We start from the raw sequence: 20,639 nt of genomic DNA, 5'->3' as shown, positions 1-20,639 counted from the left end.
ACACTAGGCATATCGTGAGCGTACGTGAGCTCATGTATGAGGAAGAGGGCAGATAGCGTTCTGCTCTGTGATAGCAGAGCTATCTGGCTTTACACGTCTCAGACGAAGCACGTGTTAGTCTCGGCTCTACCCGGTCGGTCGACGTCATGTGATATAGGAGAGCTGGTTAATGGGTGGGAATCGGTCGGTGAATAAATTGGGCAGGAAATGGTGGGAAAGTACTCGTATTTATATTTTCATCCAATCTTCAAAAGGAACAATTCTGGACTTTTAGAGTAAATCCAAAATTCAGTTCTAGCTATGAAAGATTTGTTAAAAATGGTAAAATGGTCTACACTTATAGAGCGCTTTTGTCCAATTCACCCATTCACACACACTCACACACACACCAATGGTAGCAGAGCTGCCATGCAAGGCGCTAACTTGCCTTCGGGAGCAATTTGGGGTTCAGTGTCTCGCCCAAGGACACTTCGGCATGTGGAGTCAGGTGGAGTCATGTGGAGTCATGTGGAGTCAGGTGGAGTCAGGTGGAGTCAGGTGGAGTCAGGTGGAGTCAGGTGGAGTCATGTGGAGTCATGTGGAGTCATGTGGAGTCATGTGGAGTCAGGTGGAGTCATGTGGAGTCACGTGGAGTCACGTGGACCGGGAATCGAACCGCCAACCCTACGATTAGTGGACGACCCACTCTACCACCTGATCCGCAGCTATCCGTTAATAGGTACCGGACTTCGCTTTAACGAAGCAAAAACACTACATTAACGTTCATTATGCCTTTTTGTTTCATGTTTTCTGCAATCGATGTACTTCGATACAGCAGTGTCACTGTATGCTGGAGACCGAATGCCATCATTTTCACTTCGTTGACCTGTTCAGGTGCTCCGTCTGGTCGGTTTGAGCCGCAGTCACACGTCACATTTGCATAACAAATTGCATCTGGTCTCGTTTTCGTGTGTTTCGGCTGTAGGGCGGGATTTTTTTCACCACAGTTTGCAAAGTGTCACTTCTCCACTCCCCTTAAACCTGCAATGTTAACAGTCCGACTGGAAGAAAGAAATGTATGGAAACAAATCAACTGGGTCAAGATTCATCCATTTGGTCATTTTTATTCAATGGTTTTATAACCTTGCAGTTCTTTATAGCGTCTCGAGGCGCTGCGTAGAGTTTAGAGTAATACAATCCCTTCCTGTGCTCGAGACTCCGCCTCGTGGCACGTGTGCGCAGGTCTTCAGGGAAATAATGGAAAGAAGAAAGGAATTTCTCGTTTGCATTTACAGACTTTTTATATTGTTCATTCCAGCCCTCAGTGTCCTAAAGATCATTTACGTAGTATATAAAGGAATGTGTTAAAATCGTAGCTAAAAATGACGTTCTAAAAATATAAATAATGACAAGCTACCGTCACTCGTTATTTTTAACACCATGCCAACGGTTTCTTCGCACATCTAATCAGTAAAACTCTCACATCTGGTTAGCAGTAAAAGTGAGTTTCTAGCAGGCTACGTTGGTCGTGGTCATGTGATCGTGCTCTGCTTACAACATGGCGTCCAAGCGGTCGAAGCGACAAAGTTCCGGCAACAATTTGAAAACACAAAAATCACAAAGTATATAACAATGTATCCGTGTTTTGTTTCGGGGGAGGGGCACTGATACGAGCTCTACGAGACGATTATGGCGAGCGGCAGCAGTCAAACGTCGGTTTTTCCAACGCGAGGCGACACCTGTATGGAGAATCACGGGCATTCGTATCCGGACTAAAACGGTAGGCGATTCGGCCGGTGATTTTCTCCGACGAGGACGGAGGAAAAAAAACACTGACATGGCCACTGAAATAGGAAATGACCCCAGGACCCAATGTACATTTAATCTCCAATGCCACACGGACGTTCTCGCTGTGGTTGCTGGGACGACGGTTGCTGCGATGGCCTTGAGACTGCAATTACAACATGCAGTTCTACACTCGGGTCTCCTTTAGTGAACAGTGGACTAGTTCAACAAACAGACTTCATATAAACACCATAATGAATTTTCTTTTACTCTCACACTATCCGTCGTTACCCAGATGTGGATGAGTCTGAATGTCCGAACCCAGATGTCCCTTCCGAGTCCGGTTCCTCTCAAGGTTTCTTCCTCATATCATCTCAGGGAGTTTTTCCTCGCCACCGTCTCCACCGGCTCGCTCGATACGGATAAATTCACACATTTAAAAATCTCCATCCTGTCTTTATATGTTTCCGTAAAAGCTGCTTTGAGACGACGTCCGTTGTTAAAAGCGCTACACAAATCAAACCGAATTGAACTGAACCTCATCCGAATAAGATCAATGAATCGATGACTAACACGGAACAGACGAACACAGTCGGGTAGCAAACAAATGACCGGACAGGGGCAGAGCCAGGACTAGAACAGAAACCAAAGCCTATTAACACTTACACACTTTTCTTTGTTAAATAACAACACGGTTTTATTAGCTTTTTTTTTTATTTTTATTTATTATTTTAATTATTGAACTTAGATTATGTAGCTCCTCCTCTATATAAGTCGCTGTGAATTAGCAGTTATCGTTCAAGGCCGTCAGAAGCGAGAATTCAGCAGCGCTTTGCTATAAAATGAAACGTACCACAGAGCTGATATGTTTTTGCGATATGAATATATAAGAGAAACTTTTGGCGAGCACGTATTGTTCTGCTTTCAGTAAAACTTTGATGCGTCATTGTGATCAGACTAGTTACTGTTAATTATTATTTCTCCAATTAATAACGACTTGCGTAATTACCGCTGTGCCCTTGAAGAGTTTTTAAGAAGCACTTATTTGCATAACGTGAAGGAAAAGTGAAAGCTGTGCCTGTCTCTGTGTGTGTGTGTGTGTAGGTAGGTATTTTAACGGCAGTTTTACCTGCACATAAAAAAATAAAACACTCCCTTTTATCTGTATAGCGAGTTCACATTTTCTCAGCAGGTGTATAAACGAATGGTCACTTCTCATTTATTCATGTTGCTCCTCATGAATAATTCAAATCCTGCGTGAGTGGCAGAAAAGCTTTATTTCTTTATTTAGAGGTTAGGTGGGGGGAAAAAACTTGATCAGATGGTAAGAGACAGATCAGTATTGAACTTGCAAATGAAACAGACAGTTCGAGATATTTTTTTTTCCCCTCCTTAGAACTTTCCATCTGTAAAAACAAGGTCTATTAAATCAGCTTGAATCAGTGTTAGTCACTTTCTTTCAGTTACTTAGTAAAGAGGCTGACCACAAAATATCACTCTTGAAACTAGCGATATAGTAAACTTGCTAACCCACAAGCTAGAAATGTAATAAAAACCTACAAGATAGCGGGATAATAAACAGTCTAACCACGAGCTAGCATCAGAATAAACGGTCTAAACACAGACTAGCATCAGGATAAACAGTCTAACCGCAAACTAGCATCAGAATAAACAGTCTAACCGCAAACTAGCATCAGGATAAACAGTCTAAAAGCAAACTAGCATCAGGATAAACGGTCTAACCGCAAACTAGCATCAGGATAAACAGTCTAACCGCTAACTAGCATCAGGATAAACAGTCTAACCGCAAACTAGCATCAGAATAAACAGTCTAAATGCAAACTAGCATCAGAATAAACTGTCTAACCGCTAACTAGCATCAGGATAAACAGTCTAAATGCAAACTAGCATCAGGATAAGCAGTCTATCCGCAAACTACCATGAGGATAAGCAGTCTAAATGCTAACTAGCGTCAGGATAAACAGTCTAAACGCAAACTAGCATCAGAATAAATGGTCTAACCGCAAACTAGCATCAGAATAAACGGCCTAACCGCAAACTAGCATGAGGATAAACAGTCTAAATGCAAACTAGCATCAGGATAAGCAGTCTAACTGCAAACTACCATGAGGATAAGCAGTCTAAACACTAACTAGCATCAGGATAAACAGTCTAAACGCAAACTAGCATCAGAATATGCAGTCTAAATGCAAACTAGCATCAGAATATGCAGTCTAAATGCTAACTAGCATCAGGATAAATGGTCTACCTGCTAACTAGCATCAGGATAAACAGTCTAACCGCTAACTAGCATCAGGATAACCAGTCTAACCACAAACTAGCATCAGAATAAACAGTCTAAATGCTAACTAGCATCAGGATAAATGGTCTACCTGCTAACTAGCATCAGGATAAATGGTCTACCTGCTAACTAGCATCAGGATAAACAGTCTAAACGCAAACTAGCATCAGGATAAACAGTCTAACCGCTAACTAGCATGAGGATAAGCAGGCTAGCAATATAGTAAACTGACTAGACCGTGAGCTAGCATTATAGGAAAGAAGCTAACCACGAAGTAGCATTCTACAAACAAGTGTTATAATAAACTTGCTATCCCACAAGCTAGAATGTTCGTACACAGGCTAAACTATGTGCCAGCATTAGAATAAACAGTCTATCTTGCATCATAATAAACAGGTTAACCCATGAACGAGCAGTATAGTGAACTGGCTATAGATAGCAAAGCAGCATTGTAGTAAAGTGGCTAACCCCAAACTAATTTTATAGTAAATAGTCTAACTCATGTGCTAGCATTACAATAAACAGGCTGTTTGTGTAGTAATCTACAGTATACTAAATGGACTAACCTACTGTACAAACTAGCATTATTTTAAACAGGCTAAACCATGAGCTAGCATGATAAGTACCCTTAACAACAAACTAGCATTAATTAGATAGATAGATAGATAGAAACATTATTGATCGTGAGGAAAAAATACAGATGAGCTAGCATTAAAGCAAACAGAATGATGAAATAAACTAATTGTGAACTAGTATTCTAGGTAACTTGCTAAATCTTTAACTAGCCTTATAGTAAATAGGCTAAATACAAATTCCACTTTTCTTCTGTGTATAATGAACACCACTTTTTGTGGTGTTGTTTAGCCGAATAACGCCTGATTTAACTCGACTCGCTTAAGCAGAGGGAGAAAAAAACACATTTTTGAGGATGTTTTTTAGTTAGCAAAAGAACTGTGCTGTGGAGATATAAATTGTGCATGTTGAGCAGATGGTGGCTCGGTGTTTGTGTGCTATCTGAGGCTAAGAAATCAGCTAATTTTTCGAGCTGTGTGTGTGTGTGTGTGTGTGTGTTCTCTGTATTAAAAGGGTTTCGTGATGTTGCTTCCAGATTAAAAGGCAGTTCTTTTGGAGTGAAATCGCTGCAGAGATTTGTCTGACCCACAGGGTCAGACTTTTCAGTTCAGTTTAATCCTTTTTTTCCCCCTCACTCGTCTCGCCGATTGCTGTTCCTGTGAGTAATCGAGTTCAGCTCCGAAAAACACAGGGACATCCTGGTTCATATATCTCTTGGCACACCGTTTACCGTCCACAATTTTGGCAGAATAACAATTCGGTCCCATCTTCCAGCTCCGATCACGAAACAGAGACTGAAATAACAGAGCAAGGTCGTTCTTTTTAAAGGGAGTGCTCGAGCGGAGGTGTCGGCTTGTTATCCTTCAGACGCTTGTTAGCACTCCGGTTGGACTGGAGTGATAAACACATCTTGTTCTTTGTGAGTTCTTCTGGGATGAGTGTTCTCCCGGTTTTATTACATGTGACAGGATTAAAACTGACCAGCTAAAGGCTGAATATAACTAAACTCATTGTACAGACTTTGTTTTATTAGCTTGTGCTCTGTGTAGGCTAATGCACTTCACACAGAGTAGCTCAGGCCTGTATATGCATGTGTAAGCCATTTCTCTTTTTTTATTTGAATCTTTCTTTCTTTCTTTCTTTCTTTCAGCCATTCCTCCATTTCTCTATTCTTTCTTTCTCTTTATTATTTATACAGCTCTTCTTTCTTGGTTTCTTTCTTTCCATTTTTTTCCCTTTGTCTCGCTTTCCTTTCTTCATTCTTCGGTTTACTTTTTCTTTTAGTTTGTCTTCTTTCTTTCTTTCTTTCACCCATTCCTCAACTTTTTTTCTTTCTCGTTATTAGCTCTTCTTTCTTGGCTTCTAACTTTCTTTCTTTCCATTTTTTTTCTGTCTGTCTGTATCGCTATCCTTTCTTTCATTCTTCGGCTTACTTTTTCTTTTAGTTTGTCTTCTTTCTTTCTTTCTTTCTTTCTTTCTTTCTTTCTTTCACCCATTCCTCCATTTCTCTATTCTTTCTTTCTCTTTATTATTTATACAGCTCTTCTTTCTTGTTTTCTTTCTTTCCATTTTTTTCTCTTTGTCTCGCTTTCTTTTCTTCATTCTTCAGTTTACTTTTTCTTTTAGTTTGTCTTCTTTCTTTCTTTCTTTCTTTCTTTCTTTCTTTCACCCATTCCTCCATTTCTCTATTCTTTCTTTCTCTTCATTATTTATACAGCTCTTCTTTCTTGGTTTCTTTCTTTCCATTTTTTTTCCTCTTTGTCTCGCTATCCTTTTTTTCATTCTTTGGGTTTACTTTTTCTTTTCCTTTCTTTCTTTCTTTCACCCATTCCTCCATTTCTCAACTTTTTTTCTTTCTCGTTATTAGCTCTTTCTTGGTTTCTAACTTTCTTTCTTTCCATTTTTTTTTTCTGTCTGTCTGTATCGCTATCCTTTCTTTCATTCTTCGGCTTACTTTTTCTTTTAGTTTGTCTTCTTTCTTTCTTTCTTTCTTTCTTTCTTTCTTTCTTTCTTTCTTTCTTTCTTTCTTTCAGCCATTCCTCCATTTCTCTATTCTTTCTTTCTCTTTATTATTTATACAGCTCTTCTTTCTTGGTTTCTTCCTTTCCATTTTTTTCTGTCTGTCTCGCTATCCTTTTTTCATTCTTCGGTTTACTTTTTTTTAGTTTCTTTCTTTCTTTCTTTCTTTCTTATACAGTCGGTTTATAGTGTCTGCAGTACAGCCGGTGTCGGTGTCATTTCTGAGCCCTGCATCTCCTGCAGTCGTCATGGCCTGAGATCACCGCTAGACTAATTCATTACTCTTACTCAATTTAATCGAAGAACGTCCGTTTAGTTGGGTCAACACAATTTCTTTGGTTTAGGTCAAATTAATTGACTGTAGTACGTTTGATTAATTTGATTAGATTTGTCAAACGACATTTTCTTACGTTGGTCCAGCTTAAACTTGTATCACATGACTGAGGTTTAATCCATTTTCTCATGTTTAAACAAGCAGTTTCATTCATGATTATACACAATCTCTATAATCTCTACATTTACTCTCCTAATGCAAAGCATGCTGGGAACTACGGATCCCGTTAGTTATGTCAACAAAAATGGCTCGTGTGGTTTTCACACAAATGAATGAAGTAAACTTCAGTTTTAAATGTATTAGGTGGATTGAACACAGTGAAATTAAGTTGTGACCAAAAAAAAAAAACACTCATTCTAATTTTTAAACTGAACAAGAGGCAAAAAATATATTTTTTTTTTGAGTATTAGGTCAATTGCTTGTCAAGAATAAAAGCTCTGGATTCCAGGGGCCTGTACCGTGAAGGTATTTGAGAAGGGTTCAGGGTTACGGGATTAGTTTCGAGCTCCAATCAGGCTTTACTGGTACCATGACGCCGGTCAAGCTATAATTAGTCCATGTTTTTCTTACAGTTTGCGCTCGGGAGTCGAATTAGTCGCGTCAGTTATATGCCACTTTGCTCACAGCTGATTGGTCCGAGTTGGGTTCGAGTTCTCTTACCCAGAACATAACCCGCCACGGAGCGTAAGTCACTACGGCGATGAACACGCTCGGTAAAATCCCAGAAAACCCAGGGTTGGCACAAACTAAACTGAAACTTACCTGGCTAGCCACCTAAACCGGCTTCATGGTACAGGCCCCAGGTGTTGAGCCTCAGGAGTTATTTAAAACACACTCATAGGTTTCATCTCACGCAAGCAAATCCACTGATTGAAAACCTGACCTTTCATTTCCACGTTCATTTTGACCCGTAATGCAATTTTCTAAACAGCCAAGTCGGCATGAACGTCTCCGCTGGAGGTACTTATTCTTATTCTTATTCTGACCGTTATCACAGCTGCAACAGTAGGATCTATTCCCCCGTACGATAACCGCCTGGCCCATGCGGACTGCTTACAGCTTTCCTTTTTCAAAGAGGACATCACATCGCATATTATCTACTCATATTCCTGCATTTTATTCATCACCACCTTTATCCGTTTATGTTGGAGCTGCTTGGAGACAGTTTTATTGTTAGAAGCGCAGTACACAGATGAAGGTGACTTGACCATAACCATAACTCTGGAGCTAGAGCTTAATAAGTTCAGTTATTCCATGAGGGGGAAAAAGCTAGAATATTGTTTAAGGTAGACCCGTTAAGAGGATCACGCTTAGCAGTGAGTAATTTGTCCAAACTTTCTATTACGTACATATTTTTTAAAGAGGCCAAAATCTCGCGGCATGCTTTAAGCGATGAACCGCATCTGGGGATCTAGGGGTCCAAGCACTTTTTTGATTATACTAGTAATTAGCAAGCGTAAATTCAAGAAGTTCGGATCAGGGGTCAGGAAATGATCCTTCAGAAGGCCTAGAACAGAAAACGTTGACTTTTCACAGAGCTGGGGAAGGGAAATGTTTACACTCACGGGGAACATAGTGCACTGGATTTCTAGGATCTTGGGAACATTGGGCTCTGGGCACATAAGAACCTGTGAACGTTCCTGGGATCATAGGACACTGAAAATTTAGGAACCTGGGGACATAGAACAGCAGTACCGTAGTTTCTGAGAAACAATGAACCCTGAAACATATCGCACTAGGAATATACTGTCATGGGAATATAGGATGTTGGAAATGCAGAAAACAGGATTATTGAAATCGAGGCCCTTGGAAACATAGGAAATTCATTATACCCTGGGTGAAAGGACACCGAGAACTTAGAAACCTAGGAATATATGACAATGGGAATATAAATACCAGGACTGTAGGTATGGGGACTCAGTGAACCCGAGGAACATAGAACAGTGAGAACATATGGCCGTGGGAACATAGAACACTGAGAACCCGTGACCATGTGAATACAGAACATCGAGAACATATTCGGGGTAAATAGAACATTGAGAACTTATGACCCTGGGAATATATGGCATTGACCCTTGGAATGTAGAACACCGAGAACATATGACCTTGGGAACATAGAACACTAAGAACATATGACCTTGGGAACATAGAACACTGAGAACATATGACTCTGGGAATATATGACATGACCCTTGGAACATAGAACACTGAGAACCCATGACCATGTGAATACAGAACATCAAGAACATATCCTGGGTACATAGAACATTGAGAACTTATGACTCTGGGAACATAGAACACTGAGAACATATGACCTTGGGAAAATAGAACACTGAGAACATATGACCTTGGGAACATATGACTCTGACCCTGGGAACATAGAACACTGAGAATATACAGTATAACCCTGGGAACATAGAGCACTGAGAACATACAGTATAACCCTGGGAACATAGAGCACTGAGAACATATGACTCTGGGAACATAGAACACTGAGAACATATGACTCTGGGAACATAGAGCACTGAGAACATATGACTCTGGGAACATAGAGCACTGAGAACATATGACTCTGGGAACATAGAGCACTGAGAACATATGACTCTGGGAACATAGAGCACTGAGAACATATGACTCTGGGAATATATGACATGACCCTTGGAACATAGAACACTGAGAACCCATGACCATGTGAATACAGAACATCAAGAACATATCCTGGGTACATAGAACATTGAGAACATATGACTCTGGGAACATAGAACACTGAGAACATATGACCTTGGGAAAATAGAACACTGAGAACATATGACCTTGGGAACATATGACTCTGACCCTGGGAACATAGAACACTGAGAATATACAGTATAACCCTGGGAACATAGAGCACTGAGAACATACAGTCTAACCCTTGGAACATAGAGCACTGAGAACATATAACCCTGGGAATATATGACATGACCCTTGGAACATAGAACACTGAGAACCCATGACCATGTGAATACAGAACATCAAGAACATATCCTGGGTACATAGAACATTGAGAACATATGACCTTGGGAACATAGAACACTGAGAATATACAGTATAACCCTGGGAACATAGAACACTGACAACGTATAACCCTGGAAACATAGAGCACTGAGAACATACAGTATAACCCTGGGAACATAGAACATTGAGAACATACAGTATAACCCTGGGAACATAGAGCACTGAGAACATACAGTATAACCCTGGGAACATAGAACATTGAGAACATACAGTATAACCCTGGGAACATAGAACATTGAGAACATATGACCTTGGGAACATAGAGCACTGAGAACATATGACGTTGGGAACATATGTCTCTGACCCTGGGAACATAGAACACTGAGAACCCATGACCATGTGAATACAGAACATCGAGAACATATCCTGGGTACGTAGAACATTGAGAACTTATGACCCTGGGAACACATGACACTGAGAACATGGGGGAACATAATAAAAGTACAACCTTAAGAACATATGTCATGAGGACTTGAAAACAATGTATCCTGAGAATTTAGAACACCGAAAACACATGTTCCTGGGAATATAACTCTCTGGGAACGCAGTACACTGGGAACATAACACCCAGTGATCATAAAATCCTGAAACATAGAACCCAAGCGACATAGAACCCTGAGAATATACCCTATGGGAACATAGAACCTTTTGAGATCATAAATAATATTTTTTGAATGTAGGACTCGTAACGTACTACACTGGGAACTTAGAACCCAAGGCCCGTGTAGATACAGACACACGCAACATCCCTCATGTCTGTTTTTCTCAGAAAGAATGCATTTTAGCAGAAATAACAGCAGAAGCATTTGATTTATTCAGAGTCCTCTAGATTCGGACAAAAATAGATCTTACAAACCCAGACACATAACTTAGCATAACTAAACACGGCGACGCTTCAGCAGTACGGTACTAGCCGAGAGCATTTTATCTGAGTTAACAGCATGTTTTGGCTGTACCGTGTGTCAGGCTGCTTTTACACAATTTCTCGAAGAAGAAGAAGAAGAAGAAGAAGAAGAAGAAGAAGGAGTGGGAGTGCGAGGTTCCACCTGATTGAGAGGATTATATCTGCAAAACTGTTAAAGCAATTAGAACTGCCTGTAATTTGTCAAGTGGTGTTAGGATTCGTGCTGGAGAAGGCTAACCAGACAAGTGTGACAGATTTGTGTTAATGTGCTAGAGGATTCAGAGGAAGTGTGTGTGTGTGTTTGCTTGTGCGTTCTGGTAGAAAAGGCGCAGAAGAAAAGACTAGCTTGAGAGCGCTATCTCAAGTCATGATGTTCCGTGTGTGTGGTATACACTGTCAGAAAGAACGTGCACGTGCGTGTGCTGTGTGTGTTTTTGTGTGTGTGTGTGTGTGTATGTGTGTGTGACTTCCTCCATCTGGCTGGCAGCTAGCAGAGGAGTGTTATTTGTCAGGAGGCGGGTAGGATGAGATGCACAGTGATTATATACAACGTGATAATGTGTGTGTGTGTGTGTGTGTGTGTGTGTGTGTGTGTGTGTGTTTAATGATGCTTCAGTCTCTTTATTTCCAAATTCCACCGGCATTGACAAATATAGTAATTGATTTTTTTTTTTTTTTTTTTTTTTGCTTGATAGACTCTGGAACCTTTTGGGATTGTAAGGTGTTTGGTACCTATCGTATTCATCACCCCGTGGAGTGTCTCAGACATTTAATTGAATTTTAATTTGAATTTAATTTAGTGGCATTTTTCAGATAATACTACTGACATTCCGCTCAGGCTAAAATTCCCAGGGGCTTGTCGTATGTGTGAGAGATATATCGTTAAATTAGGCTCTTGCGAATAATCTTTTAAACCGTACATGTGGCAATATTTATCACGCGCAATAGTTTTATTGTGGAATTTATCCTGTGATTATTCACAATCCTATAATCCTAGTTTAGTGGTCTATAATAAAAATTAAAAAAAAAAGAAGAAGAATATCTATATATCTATATAAGTCCTAAAAGTAGACAAAGAGAACTCAATTAAACAAAATGAGACAAAAATATTATACTCGGTCCTTTATTTACTGAGGAAAATGACCCAATATTACATATCTGTGAGTGGCAAGAGTATGTGAACCTCTAGGATTAAAGGGTAGAGATTAGGATCCCATCAATCGATGGGATGACAATCAGGTGTGAGTGGGCGCCCTGTTTTTATTTAAAGGGCTAAAACAGGGATCTGTTGGAGTCTGAGAGTTGTTGGAAAAAAAGTTACAAAAGAGGATCCAAAAGAGTTTGGACTCCAGCGATCCACAGTCAGACAGATTGTGTAGAAATGGAGGAAATTCGAGAGCGTCGTTCCCCTCCTCAGGAGTGGAGACCGACAAAGATCACGCCAAGAGCGAGACGTGTAACAGTCTGTGATGTCACAAAGGAACCCGGGGTAACTTCTAAGCAACTCAAGGTCTCTCGAACATTAGCTGATGTAAATGTTCATGAGTCCACCATCAGGAGAACACTGAACAACAATGGTGTGCATGGCAGGGTCGCAAGGAGAAGATCACCGCGCTCCAAAAAGAACATCGCTGCCCTTCTGTGGTTTGCTAAAGATCATGTAGACCAGCCAGAAGGCTCTTGGGAAAAAATGTTTTGTGGACGGATGAGACCAAAGTAGAATTTTTGGTTTAAACGAGAAGCGTTATGTTTGGAGAAAGGAAAACACGGCATTCCAGCATAAGAACCTTCTTCCATCTGTGAAACATGGTGGCGGTAGTGTCATGGTTTGGGACTGTTTTGCTGCATCTGGACCAGGACGACTCGCCATCATTGGAGGAACAATGAATTCTGAGTTATACCAGCGAACTCTAGAGGAAAATATCAGGACATCTGGACATAACGATCCTAATCACACGAGTCGTTCTACCAAAGAACTTTTAAAGAAGAATAAAGTGAATGTTTTGGAAAGTCCGAGTCAAAGTCCTGACCTTAATCCAGTAGAAATGTTGTTGAAGGACCTGAAGCAAGCAGTTCATGTGAGGAAACCCACCAACATCCCAGAGTCGAAGCTGTTCCGTACTGAGGAACGGGATAAAATTCCTCCGAGCCGACGTGCGGGACCGATCAACAGTCACGCCAAACGTTTATCTGCGGTTATTACTGCACAAGAGGGTCACAGCACATACCGAAAGCAAACGTTCACATTCTCTTACCCCTCACAGATATGTAATACTGGATCATGTTCCTCAATAAATAAATGACCGAGTACAATATTTTTGTCTCATTTGTTTAATCGGGTTCCCTTTATCTACTTTTAGGACCCGTGTGAAAATCTGATGACGTTTTAGGTCAAATTTACGCAGAGATCTAGACAATTCTTTCGACTTTCAAGCACCACTGTTTAAAATAGCACTTGATCCAGCACAAGGCTTAAAGTAGCTATGAGATACTAAACCGAGGTCTTTTTTGATCACGCTTTTAATTCACTATTTTTGAGTTGTCAAATTAAATAAAGTCATTCGATATGTTCTCCTGGGGAAGAAAACGTGTCCGTGGTATGAAGGATAAGCTGACCGAGCACTCGTCTGCTACGGTACGCTTACAGCTCACGTTAAGGTCATTCAGAATATTATCCATAAAAAAATTCCGTCTTTGGGATAAGCAATGTCTCTGATTAATGTACGTCCACGCTAACGTCCTCTGTGTGTGGGGGGGGATACATGTGCTCATATGCAAAAAAAATTGCCTTTGGCTCATTTCTTTTAATTCCCATAAGTCATAGCGATTAACATCGAGGCCAGTACTAACGTCTGTTTCGAGAGAACTGAACGACTTATGTTATTGCTATAAAAACGATGTTCGAAATAAACGGGCAGATGGACCGTTTCGTCTGCAGCCACGTCTCCGTCTCTATTCTGTGCAATGCAGGATATGAGTCATAAGTTCTACTTGGATCAAACGTGGGCAGCATATGAGACTTTTTTTTATTATTACTATTATTATTTTTTTTTAAAACAACATTCAATCTAATTTAGGTGAAGATGACACTGTTATAATCTTGTGTGCTCCTGGAGATTGAAACGTGTGTAGAAGGTTGTGTTCATATTCTAGGGTTGAAGTGGCACAAAATGGAGTTATGAAACGACTGAAATGTAGGAGATGGATCACGTCTGAAGCTCTGCCTCCCTCTTAGTTCCTTGTAACTAAGTTTTCGCACCCACCACTAGGGGCGTGGGCGCTTGGGCAGGGGCGTGGTTATCTGTAATGGCATAAGGCCTGACAAATATTGACTAAAATCTTACATTGATACCAAACGAGATCTTTTTTGAATACTAGTAAGCTTTAAAATGTTTGTTTTTTAAACTGAAGCACTAGTAGCTAAAAAAACTAAATAGCTCATTGGTGGTTGTTGTTATCATCACTCAACCTTCATTAACATGCTTTACATTTTTGCCCTACAAGCAATTCTGTGGCCATAGTTGTTACAGGATCGGATCAAATATTTTCTCTCATATTCGAGCCACCAATTTGCTGGCTTCAGATCCCATTTGCTCGATACCGAGATCCATAGGCGCAAGACTTTATGGATTTTTCAGCACACAGCTCATTTCAAAAGCAGAACCGAGTTCATACTAATGACAGAAGCGTGAACTCGGATCCGAATCACTTACAAATGATTCACTGAGTCATTAAAGCTGAAAGATTGGATCGGAACAAAAATATCAGTACGATTTGTAGTGTTATTTAGCCTGTGTGTGTGTGTGAGGGAGTGTGAGGATGAGACTTACCCCTCTATTTAGCTGGCAGCTAGTGGAGGAGTGTTATTTGTCATCGGAGGGGAAGTCGAGATTAGAGGCGACTCATCAGTTCTACAGAATGGTAGGAAATTGAGATTATGATAGGAGTCCAGTCACCTAGATTTACTGTTTCTAGCTGGAGGCTGGAAAACCGGCGCACACACATGGCCAATGTAGCATCATGGAGAATGAATCATTCTCAGATAGAAGGGTTTTAAAGCACAGTATATTGTTTTCGATTCCTGCAGTTTAGAGTATCTTATGAACCGTAAGATCCAGGTCTTGCAGTAAAAAGTGCAATTCCAGTAATTATGGCTAGTTACGATTATGGAAGGAAAAAAAAAAAAAAAGCACAATATTGTTAGCAAAATAAATAAATAAATAAATAAATAAATAAACAAACCACCAAAAACTCCTGCACTTCACAGAATAGCGAAGCTAAACTAATATCCGGATTCCGATTCATCCTAGAAGAGACCACGCCCTCTCAGGGTAGAAAGGTTTCATCACAGGATAAAGGTGCAGTGATGCCACCCCAATCCTCCTCACCCCTCATCGCATAACAGCGCCACCGTTTTTCCCCCCTTTATTTTGTCTGTAACTGTTTTCTATTATTTTGTAATATTACCCGAAAGCTAACCTGACCCCAGCTTTGTTACAGAACAGAAATTCCAGTAATGGAGTGTTTTGATGCTCAAACACAGCTGATTCCACTTCTCCGCTAGCATTCAATCCCTGGATGAGTTTAGAGCGGAGAAAACACCGGAGCGTGCCAAGCCGAGTCTGGTTTGCTGGCCGAGACGGCTAATCGATAATCAGGTTACCGAGGAAATAATAAACTACAAAATTTCACCAAAATAAGTCAGGAATACACTACACAGGGAAAATCATTAACAGTTTGGTGGTGTGATACGGCCCAACGTGAAGCGGAGTTACTTTTACCGTCCCGGGGTGGATCATTTTCCTAAAATTGCGCATCCCGAAGTGTTTTATTCCACTTATATGACAGCCAGCATGTATAATGCATCACTGAATGAGATTTTGTGCTTTGTAACTGGTATTAACATTCCGACAAGTTAGTTCCTGTTTATCGGTTACGTTATAGCAGCTACGTAACGTCGCTCATGTAACGGAAAAGGGGTAACGCTCACTCCAAAGTCAAGAAGACAAAAAAATTGCAGCTTGTTATTTTACTGAGAAAACGGAAAGCTCGGGGTCCTGAAGACTTTCCCGTGGCGGGAAACCTACTGTCCGTTTTCAAAGCACTGGACGTTAAAAAAGAAACTTTTCCATACAGGAAACTTCACTGTACCGACAATTACACATTTTAAACGTAGCCGGAGGAAACCCCTGCAAACTTTGCACACACAGGGTCATCGAACCCCCGACCCTGGAGGTGTGAGGCGAACGTGCTAACCCCTAAGCCACCGTGCGCCCCTTCTTCAGGAATCGTATCTCATAGCACCCTATGGGAAACTGTCAGGCGGCAGAGAGGGATGCAGTTGCAGGTGTGCGCTTTATTTAAAAGGCAGGCAGACAAATCCAAACCGTGAAGCAAAAACGTAGTCAGAGACAGGTAAACAGACAGGCAATTAGCACACAGGCAAAACAAGGCAAGGATCACAAAACCAGCCCTGCTGGGAAAAAAACAACAACCCCAAAACAGTAGAAACCATCAGAGAAATTCAAATGGTTTCACTACAAATACCATTACAAACCATCAGCTAACCATTAAAACCATTACCATTATTGGTCCTTAATGGTAGCCACTAGACATAACATGTCTCCAGTAGAAGGCAACAAATTACGACTAGAGACCCACAGGGACCATTAGAGTTTCCATTAAAACCAATACAATTCCCTAGCAAATAAACACAGGGCGATACATAAGTGCTTCTGTAGTGCGAGTATATGAGTGTGATTGAACTTGACAGTGGATGTGAATGATGGGAATTGTAGTCCATGTTGGCCATGTTTTTCTCAACATTTCTACACCTAAACCAGCTAACAAAATATTTACCTAACGAGTTGCATGAGACGTGTTGGGTCAATATATATAACACTGGGACATGAATGTTGTACCTCAAACACTTTCTAACTAAAGCGCTTTGTCACAAAGAAGACAGAACGCTGTAAAGTCGCGCTGTCGTGGCTTGTTTTCTAGTTAGCTTGCTAAGTCCGCTTGCTAATCGGCTAACGGACTCTAATCTCGAGCGCTAGCGCAGATCACGTGAAAAATGTAACTCGGTGGAACACCGCTGCTAGGCAACCAGGCAACACGGACACCTGCTTGCTGTTATTTGACTGGAAATTCGATTGGTTCAGCTAGCTAGCACTGAAATGTTCAATCGTTAATACAAAGTAAACACGCGGTGACACCGGAAACAAGACGGAAGTTTTCAGAATAGCGACATTTTCCTCAGACGCGTTGGCTAATTTGTCGCGAAAGACTCCATTTTTGAAAAAAAAAAAATACAAATAAGACACTAATTAGCATCGAGAGCTAACTGACTTTCTATGTATTCCGCTCCAGTGATAAACACCGACACGTCCTCTCGTATACGCAACATGATCTGAATGCAGTTAGCATTCGAGACGTATTACCAACCGTTAAGTTTTATCGCGTGCTAACTATTTTGCCGACGACACACCTCGGGAGGTGCTACAGCGGTACTGTGTCCGCTGACGCTTTTATGTTCACCGTGCCAGCATTTTACAACAGCTGAGGAATTCCCATACTGCCTGAAGGGCAAGATGAGATAATAAAAAGTGGCATTTATGAATCTTTATAATACAATACGGGCTGATTAATCCCCTATCCGAGCGGTGAATTAAAACCCGACCGTGCCGGTAACATCCTTATGAATTCTAACGGATCAAAAACTAATCACCGGTAACGATGAGGTAATTCCGTTTAATAGCCGAATGAGAGACGGAATAGACGATGGAGTGAATAAAGGAATTCGATAATGGTGTAGGTTATATCTCCTGACACTCCAGACAAATGAAGCTGCTCCCCTCATCCAGCACCTCAGCTCCTTCTCGGCTCATACAAGATTTAATTAGCGTCCATGAGAGAGATAATCTAGTGTATGCACAATGAACTCTTTAACAATGAACTTTTTGTGCTGGCAGATTGCAGAGACATGTCCCTTATGCGGAAAAGCGATACGTGACATTAGCGCTGGTATTTAGCGTGGATGTCAGGCGATGCTTCACTGTCGTGTAGTCATTTATCCACCGAATTGAACTCAAGTGAAATCTCTAACTTCACATTAGTGTCACTCCGCGCTTTAACGACTTCCGTGACTCGAGTTCTCACGTATTTCGGTTAGGCGGAAGCTAATCTGTCTCGTTTACAGTCGGTGTGGCGTTTCACATGTTCTCCCCCTGTCTGTGTGGGTTTCCTCTGGGTTTGTTTGGTTTCCTTCCACTTTCCAAAATATACAATGAGGTGTACTGGCTCAGATAAATTGCCCCTAGGTGTGCATGGTGCTCTGTGGTGGGCTGGCGACATTCGCACTACATTCCCGATGTTGGCTCCTGCTCCGGATTTGACATAAATAAATAAAATTAAATAAAATGTAGCTAAGACAACAGCTACTAAGGAAGCCAGCTATTTATATTTAGCTACTCCAGGTACAACCCCTTGGTATAACGCTAGTCAACCAGTGATACGTCCATCCATCCATTTTCCATACCGTTTATCCTACACATGGTCACGGGGAGCCTGGAGCCTATCCCAGGGGACAAGGTGGGGTGTACTCTGGGCACAAGGTGGGGGACACCCTGGATGGGGTGCCAACTCATCGCAGGGCACAATCTCACACGCTCTGGACAATTTAGAGATGCCAGTCAGCCTACAACGCATGTATGTCTTTGGACTGGCTAAGGAAACCAGAGTACCCGGAGGAAACCCTCGAAGCACGGGGAGAACATGAAAACTCCATGCGCACAAGGCAGAGGTGGGAATCGAACTCCCAACCCCGGCGGTTCGAGGCAAACGTGCTAACCGTTAAGCTATGTCGGCTATTTTGGTATTGTCCACCGTGCGAAAAACATAAAGACAGGAGTTTGCGTTTTTTTCCCCCCACTTGATTAACGTGATAAGCTCATGAGGGAACGACTGTTTTATAGCTGCTATAATATAAGTGATAACATTAAATAACTTGTCTCACAGGTGTAAGAGGAATCAACACAGGAACAGGAAATGAATCAACATCGGGGTTGTGTGTTAAAACAGAGTGACTGTCACCACCCTGAAGTTGATTCTTTTCCAATTACAGCATGCCCCGAAATGTTTTAAAACTTATATGCTTATTTTTGTTGTGACAAGGATACAGGATATGCCTTATAGCCGGGGTATACAAAGTCCAGGCCGGGGCTAAATGGCTTCTCTCTTAGAATGGATGATACGTAGATGGCTCACTGGCCAACATGTTGCAATTCTTCATTTCACCTGACGGTGGCAGCAGACCGCGTTAACACCGTTAGCTAAATACCAATAGCCGTTTTTCTCAGACTGCACCTGCAAATTGATTTACTGAAGGAGATTTGGTCATGGTTACAAACAAAAAGTACAAACTTAACAATGGCAATGAGCGATTTTAACTGGGAACAAGAATTTATTATGATTTTTTTTTTTAGCGAGAGCCAGAGCAAATGCATGTGCCTTGTGTGACTGTTATGGCAAAAAAAAAATAATCAGGGGATCAGAGGGCATATAAACTGACGCAGCTGGAAGCTATCCCGCAGAGCAACTTTTTATCAGAGCAAACATTACTGGAGCTAATAAGTGGCGATGTTTCCAACCACAAAGCATGCAAAACCTTTCATGAATCCTCGAAAGATTCCTTAACTAAAGTGCTCAGTGTCATATGTCCTGAAAAGAAGCACAAATTTATCCATCTCATCTTGTTAGTCACGGCTATCAGGTTATACCCTGCTGCAGTTATTCCATTCAACTTCAGTTCACTATATTGGAGCGTCGTCATAATATTTCAGTGACCGGCCCTCTGGTATTTTGACGTGGCCTAATCTGGCCCCCCTTTAAAAAAAAAAAAGCATGAAAAATGACAAAACCACTCTGATACTGAGGCTTATCTTTTATCTTCTGTCTTTTCTTTGAGATAGAGATAGACACATAGAGAGAGACACAGAGGCAGACGTGAAATTATCCCTCCCACCCCCAGGGCACGACATCATCACTGGAATGATCCTGTCATAACTTCACACTGATATGATTGTTAACATGCTTCACCACCCTCAGAGATTGACAGGTGGTATTTAGACGAACACAGAGCTTTACGAAGGCGGCGGAATATTGACTTAAGTAATGGCGCCACCGCTAATGGAGAGCTACTGATGTGTTTATTAACTCGAGTCAATAGTGGCTCAATAGAGCAGGTGCAATCTGACGCACTGAGAGCAATTAGCCACTTCATTTGTTTCACACACGACCGTGTGCTTTTTTTTTTTTTCCTCTCTTTTTTTTTTTCTAGCCAAAAATTAGTCGGATCTCCCTATTGAGCATCAGACACATGAAATAACTTCCTGTTGTTGGGAAAAAGAAAAAAAAAAAAACACCACGTGCAAGGGTGTCAATGCATATTATGCTGTGAATGCGGCACCATTTTGAGGACAGCGAGTGTAAATAAAAGAAGAAAAAAAAAAAGAAATGCAGTTTAGACCAAGTTTAATAGTCTAATAAAGAGATAAAAACTAGCTGGTTAAATGGATGGATCTGATCTCAGCTACAAATGATGCCTAGCTAGCTTTGCCTGGGATGCTAGTTAGGGGGAAATCGCTAATGTATCAAGCTGGCAAAGTAAAACAACAACAACTCCTCAC

The 20,639-nt window shown here is 41.1% G+C and overlaps 1 protein-coding gene across 1 annotated transcript in view; it reads left to right on the top strand.

The window, feature by feature from the left end:
• The window catches only part of htr7c (5-hydroxytryptamine (serotonin) receptor 7c), a 44,219-nt gene that overhangs the window by 14,959 nt on the left and 8,621 nt on the right, over positions 1-20,639 (top strand). The window lies entirely within an intron of this gene.

Source organism: Ictalurus punctatus, chromosome 22 (assembly GCF_001660625.3).
Source record: "Ictalurus punctatus breed USDA103 chromosome 22, Coco_2.0, whole genome shotgun sequence".
Classification (NCBI taxonomy): Eukaryota; Metazoa; Chordata; class Actinopteri; order Siluriformes; family Ictaluridae; genus Ictalurus; species Ictalurus punctatus.
Note: the sequence above shows the minus strand (reverse complement) of the source record. Positions and strands in the feature narration are given on the sequence as shown.